The sequence below is a fragment of the Penaeus japonicus genome, unplaced genomic scaffold, assembly GCF_977035675.1.
Source record: "Penaeus japonicus unplaced genomic scaffold, GWHDUDI00000001_assembly GWHDUDI00000029, whole genome shotgun sequence".
NCBI classification, from domain to species: domain Eukaryota; kingdom Metazoa; phylum Arthropoda; class Malacostraca; order Decapoda; family Penaeidae; genus Penaeus; species Penaeus japonicus.
In genome coordinates, this window is record NW_028234431.1 from 13586888 (window position 1) to 13594387 (window position 7500).

Sequence of the window (7500 nt, forward strand, 5' to 3'; positions counted from 1 at the left end):
CTCTTCTTTTTTAGGGTTTTAGACTATGTTGAAGTCTATATTCCCTGGATCTTTTTTCTTGTTTTTTCTTGCTTCTTATATCATATCTATAATTTTTTACCTTTGTAGAAAGATCTTTGTATGTCTCAAGATGTAGTACTTCTTTATAGGAGGTTGATCAGCACCTGTAATTAACATATTCATATTAGGATTGTGAATTTTTGCTTTGGTAAATTTTCCGAATAACGCCGCGTCACTAAATACCATAAAAGTGGTATCGATGGATTCCTCTCAACCTCTACTGTTCATATATAGTGGAAATCATGTGCGATTCCACCCCTGGACCCCACAATCTGGGTCTCTTTTTTGTAAGGCACTTTGTGCTACCTCGTCCTACTTAGGGGCATATCTCGCTTGCAAAATCTTAACCCGATTACCTAACTAACTTTGCCTATTTTTTAATTAAGCCCTAGTCAAGGGGGGGTTCGCCCCCCTTGGACCCCCCTTTTTAGGCCACTTCGTGCAACATACCTTGTGCAAAATACCCAGAAAACCACCATCCTTGCCCTGAAATTTAAACATGCCTGTTTACATATTTACAGCTAGCAACAAGCTGTGGAATGGAAACCCCCCAATGAATTACCTGCATGTGCTGTTATGTTCTCTCGATAGATGGCGCAATATTCCCCATTGTTTACAGTATAATTATAGAGTGCCCTCTATTGAGTGGTCGCATCATTATCGGTCCTAGTTTCCTATCCTGAGGAATATATGAGACGAAGACTCAGTTGCTGTCATCATGGCGCAGTGTGAAGCTTATTTGTGGTCACGGCATTTTCATCTACAGAACTAATTACGCATCATAAGTATCACGAAGTGCCCTGACTAGGGGAGATCCACAGGGAAGCATAGCTCCCTCTTCGCAAAGGCTGACTTTAAAACTAGGCAAAGTGAAGCAGGTAGTTGGGTTAAGGTTTTCGTGATACCGAAGTAGCACGAGGTAGCATGAAGTGCCTTAAAAAGGAGGGGGCCAGGGGGGGCAAAGCCCCCCCTTGGCTAGGGCTAACTTCAAAACTAGGCAAAGTTAGGTAGGTAACTGGGTTAAGATTTTGCAAACGAAATATGGCCGGAATTCATATTTTACCCCGCAATTTCCCTGATCTATTTCATGCCCTCCCCTACTATCGGAACCCAGATTGTGGGGTCCAGAGGTGGAATCGCGCATTATTTCCACTATATATGAATAGTAGAAGTTGAAAGGAATCCATCGATACCATTTTTGTGGTATTTCGTAATGCAGTGTTATTCAGAAAATTTACCTTTGCTTTTAATAGTGCTTGGAGTAACTTAGTTCTATATGAGTGGAATCTTGGACATTGTAGTATCAGATGTTCGATGCTTTCTTCTTGATTGTTGCACCATCTACAATTTGGGTCCACTTCTAATTTTAGTTTGTATAAGTATTGTTTCAATTTTGTGTGTTTTGTACTTATTCTAGTGAGACATACATCTATTTTCCTATTTTTTGATCTTGCCCATGGATTCCTTTGTTTCCAGAATTGTTTTCCAGTTTTCTTTATTTTTTAGTTTTATTTCTTTTATTTTGTTTTTTGAGTCTATGTTCATGGTTATGGGGTTTTGTATTTCATGTGCTTTTTTTGCTGCTTCATCTGCTATTTCATTCCCCCTAATGTTTTTATGTGAAGGAATCCACTGGATTTTTATTGATTGTGTTTGTTAACAGTGTGTTTATTGATTTTTGAATTTCATATGTTATCTGTTTGTAGTTTTTTGGTCTGGGATTTCCTATAACATATATGGCTGCCAGTGAGTCTGTTAAGATTACTGTTTTTTGTAGTTTGTTATTGTTTATATAGCTTATTGCTTGTTTAATTGCATATAGTTCTGCCTCTATGATTTGTGTTGTTTGCAGTAATTTCTATATTGTTGTTATGTTTTTTCTTGTATGTATATTGCTGCTGAGACAGAGGTTGGATTATTTATTTTTGACCCGTCTGTGTATATCTTTTGATATTCTTTGTATATCGTATTTTCCATTAAATAGAATTGCTGTTTAATCATTTGTTCTGGAATGTTTTTTTCCCATATTTTCTATAAAAGTTGTTTTTTAAATACTCTGATAAATCATACCATGGTGGAATAGGAGTTATATTTGGTAATGTATTGGTTTTCATTTCTATATCTAATTTTCTACATGTTCCAATTACCCTTTGAATTAAAGTTTTCCTTTTACTTATTTGATTGTAGTTTTTTATATTGTCTTTGGTCAAGTCTTTTATTGGCATTCCATCTTGTTTTTCTAAATTCCCTATTATCTGCATACATTCTATCTTTTTATTTTATATATTAATGGTATTTGGTTTGTTATGGCTTGTAATGCTATTATAGGTGTTGATCTAAAACATCCTGTTGCAATTCTCATTACACTATTTTGTATTATGTTTAACTTTTTTATTTCATGTTGTTTTGCAGCCCCGTATATAGAGATTCCATATTCTATTATTGGTCTTATATATATTTCATAGAATTTCAGTAATGTTTCTTTATTTGCTCCCCATGTTAGAGATGATAGATTTTTCATTATATTTATTCTTTTAATTGATTTTGATTTTACAAAGTCTATGTGTTTTTTCCAATTCAACTTTGGACTATCAAAAATTATTCCCAATATTCTGTGTTGCATGGTAAATATTAGTTCTTCATTTCCTATTTTTATTTTAGGGATTACTCTTATTTTTTTGTTTGTAAAACACATTATCTTACTTTTTGTTAAATTAATTTTCAGGTCCCATTTATTTGTCCATTCGTTTAATGATTTTAATCCATTTTCTAAGATATTTGATGCTTCTATTATATCTTTGTTTATTATTATTAAAGTGATATCATCTGCGTATATTATTTTGTATACTGTATTTGGTAACTTTATATCAGACATTAGTATATTGAATAATGTTGGACTTAGTGGTGAACCTTGTGGGACTCCTGTTGTTATTTTACCCATTTCTGTTGTTTTTCCTTCTATTTTTATTTGAAAGCTTCTTTCTTTTAAAAAATCTTCTATCCACCGTAATGTTTTTCCTTTTATACCTTTTTTTTTCCATCTTAACCCACTCACGACAGGGGCATTCCAGCCTTGCATGTCACAATGTCGGGGCTTTCGAATGCTTAGGCCTAAATCAATTAAATGACTGGCACCATATGGTGCCACCTGGCCACCGGACCCTTGAATGAGCGGTACCGTAGTGTACCACCCGTCCAGAGAGGGTTAATTAGCAAATATTCATGATTTACAGAGTCGAATCCTTTCTCTAAGTCCAAACAAGCTACTAGTCCATATTTTTTTTGTTCTATTGCTTGACTGATCTTCAAATCTATAATCTGGATGGCATCTATAGCTGTTTTGTTTGGTCTAAATCCTACTAGATCTTCATCTAATTTTTTGTTTGTTTCTAACCACCAATTTAGTCTTTTTGTCACTATATTTTCAAATATTTTCCCAATACAGGAAGTTCTGCTAATATATCTGTATGATTCTATGTTTCTTGAATCTTTTCCTGGTTTATTTATCGGATTTATTATTGCATTTTTAAATATGTTTGGATATTCCCCTTTTGACCAGTAGGTATTGAATATCTTCAATATTGTTTTTAGGATGTTATTTGGGACATTTTTATAAAATTCATAATTGATTTCATCTGGCCCGTATGTTTTTCCATTTTTTGTATTCATTATTATTGTTTTTAATTCTCTAAGTGTTATTTCTTTACATAAATCATCATCATCTTGAGTGTTTAAAAGTTGTTCATTTTCTAATTCTGTTAACATTTTCTTTTTTTGCTTGTTAGTTACTTTTTCATATTCTTCTTTAAAAAGTTCTAATTTCTTATCATTGTCTGTAATTGGGAGGTTATTATCAATTATGGGGGAACAACTTGATGTTATCTTTCCTATCTGCTTTTTGATAAAGTTCCAAATTTTTTTTATTGGTGTGTTAAAACTTATTTGTTCACAAAATTTCCCCCATGATTCCCTCTTCTGTGTTTCTATCACTTGTCTTGCTTTTGTTCTTAATTCTTTATAATCCATTTGTTTTTTTGTGTGGGTCTTTTTCTCCATGTATTATATGCTTTATTCCTTTTTTTTATTATTTCATCACATTCTTGATTCCACCATGGTTTATTTGGTTTATGGTTATTTCTCCTCTCTTCAAATTTGAAGTGTTTTTTTCTTCTTCTTTTTTAGTAGGTCTATTAAGTCATGTAATGTATTTATTTTGTCTGTGTCCACATTTTTTCATTCTTCTTGATATTCCGACCATTCGTTATCATTAAATTGCCATTTCTTTTCTGTTAATTTAGGTTGATTTTGATAATCTATTTCTTCTATGATTATCGGGAATTGGTCACTCCCTAAGTGAGGACCTACTTTTATTTCTATGTGGTTTATTGTTGGTGAACCGATTATCAAGTCTATTGTTGTTTCTTTAATGGTTTATAGGTCTATTCTTGTTATCTGGCCTGTTGGCGTCATCATTATTAAATTGATTTCATTTATCAATTAGTATATGCTTTTTCCTGTTTTATTACTTATATGTATTTTTGGATTCCAACTAGGATGATGTGCATTAAAATTTCCTATTAGCATTTTTGGTTCTTCTACTTGATCTGTATAGTATTGAATTTCTTATTGAATGTTGAGCCATCTGTTCTTATATTTTGTTTTGATTCCTAATACTTCTAATTTATCAATATATCTGTCTCTCAAATTAATCTTTTGAAATTGTACATTTGATTTTATTCCAAAAACTAATCCCCCTCCCATTTGATTTTCTCCATCTTTTCTTATTATTACATATTCATTTACTTTGAATTGATCTTTGTTCTTTAGCCAAGATTCGCATAATGGGAATATATCTGGTTTTTCTTTATTTATTATAAATTTCAGGTCACTTATCTTGTTTTGTATTGATCTTGGATTCCACAATATAATCTTATTCATTTGTTATTTGTTTAAAAAAAAAAAAAAATCTTTGATTGATTCTGTAATTATTTCTAATATTGAGTTTTCAGAGTTTAGATTGTTTATCAGTTTTATGATGACTTTAAATATACTTTTTATCGAGATTAACCATTTTGGGTTTTCTTCTTCTTCTTTTGATTCTTCTTCTTTTTGTGTTTGTTTTATTGGTGTTGGTAGTGTCCACGTTATTGGTGAACTTTCTAGATAATAAATTCTATTATTTTGATCTTTGTTGTTTCTTTGTTCTTTTATTTGTTCTCTTTGATTATCTTTTGTTGGGTTTTCTATTGCACTTGGTGAATTTGATTTATTTGAGTTTTGCATTTGCTTTTTTGTTTTTTCTGGTGTTATTTTGTTTGTTTGAGTTATGATTTCTGCATATGTTTGTGTTTTTTTTTTAACTCTGTTGATATTGTTTTGTTTGTGTTTGCTGTTGTTGATTTTGTGTTGTTGTTTTGTGTTCTGTTGGATGTTGCCCTGTTTATTGTATCCTTATTACCATTTATTATCTTTTCTTGTTTTGTGTTAGGTTTCAGTTGATGTAGCTGTATTTTTATGTCTATATTGTTTGGTGTTATGTTATTCTTGTTAATTTCAAGTGCTTTCTTGTGCATTTTACAAGAAATGTCTATTGGTGGATGTGCTTCTTTACAGTAAAAATAATATGAGGGATTAGTACAATCTTTATAATTGTGATCAAATTTACTGCAATTACTACACCTTCTTTTTTATTTACATGTTAACACTCCATGACCATAACATAGGCAGTTAAAACATCTAGGTATTGGAAAAGTATATTGATAAACTTTGTATGATGTGTGACCTATAGCCACTCTTTCTGGCAGAGGACCTTTAAATGTTATCCTTAAAGATTTTGTTGGTATTCTTTTTTGGTCACTTTCTTTATCTTTGTTAAATTTTGTCATTCTATTAATTTCTTGAATCTCGAAGTTGTCTCCCCATATTATTTTGATTTTTTCCTTTATTGTATTTATTGATATGTCTGTCTCTATGGGGTATATTGTTCCATATGAACATCCTGTAAATTTACTGGATGCCGGTTGTTTACATTGTACCTCCCAATCTCCTAGATGTTCTATGTCATTTAAATTATCTATTTTGGATATATCATTTACTTCAAAGCGGATTGCTTTTCCTTTTCCTAGAACTCCAAGAGTATCTTCTTTTATGTACTTTTGGAATACAGATTTGTTAATTGCATCTGTTAGTTCGATCGGATTGTTGAAATTTGAAGTAAATGATTCTCCTTTTAATTGAATAAGAACAACATTGTTTTGTTCTACTTGCTTGTTTACTGTTTCCTTGTTCTTGTTGATAATTTCTGATGATGTGTTCTTCGAGCCGATTTCAATTCGTGGTTGTTTTGGGAATGGATTTTCTTCCAAGTCGCCGGTGATCACGTCTTTGTGTCCTTTGTTTTGGTATTCAATGTCCATAACTTTATATGTACCAGGTTCTTCTCCTGGTTCTGGATTTAGGTTTGTGTCCATTTATATTTCCTTTTGCACTATTCAATCGTCCAATGATAGTAAAGTTCACACTATATAAGTAAGCTCTTTACTCTATGACGTTCACAATAAGACCTTGTTAAACTTGTTTTGGAATACTTGCAAATGACTTGTTTTTATTTCGAAATAGCATTTCTATTGTTTTTTTATCTGGTAGAAGGCCTATAAAGATGTAATTGACTGTTCACAGGGATGTACATCACTTTTCAACTGGTTTGCAGTTTTCCAAGGCAATTAGTAAGAGTACTCATGAGTAGTCATTATATTTCTGCCTAAACTTGAGCTTGATAGAATTAGTAGATTGCAAAATCAGGTAAATTCTTGGTAAATTTACTGTGTATGAGTTGAATATTTAGAGAATTGCAATAATGGCTTTCATGAACAAGGTACATTTGCTTATTTATTTTGATGTGATTAGAATAAATTCTGTGTTTTATTTTCTGTCACAGACTCTTATAAATTGTATTATGGCTGTCAAATGTTTAGCATTCTAAAATGAAAATATATAAAATCTTACATTTGGTGAACTTATTCTCCTGCATGGCACACCTTATGTACATCACAGTTGTGAGTCGTCACTGTAGTGCACATTGCAGTAATCAGAATATATGGTGGTATCTAACATTCACATCACTTTAGGTGTGCATATTTCAAGCAAGATAGAGCAAATTTGTTGATTGGCAGGTGGAAGTGGAACATCATATGATAGGTTATTATTTATGATATATGATTTTTTCTTAAATATTTTGACTTATCACATATGAAAAGTGTCTAGGAATAAGTCCATCTATGAAATTTTTGTTTTGTTTATTAGCTAGGTAGCAATATGCATTGCCATTAGCCAACCCATTTGCCTCCAAGCCTATTGACACTGTGGTGAAAACCAACAAAGATCTGCCATGTATCTTTTGGCAGAATAGAACTTTGACTGATCCTTATATAACTTTAAATC

General features: G+C 31.8%; 1 protein-coding gene across 1 annotated transcript in view; it reads left to right on the forward strand.

Annotated features, from left to right (window-relative positions):
• The window catches only part of Polr2G (DNA-directed RNA polymerase II subunit Rpb7), an 11800-nt gene that overhangs the window by 107 nt on the left and 4193 nt on the right, over positions 1 to 7500 (forward strand). The window lies entirely within an intron of this gene.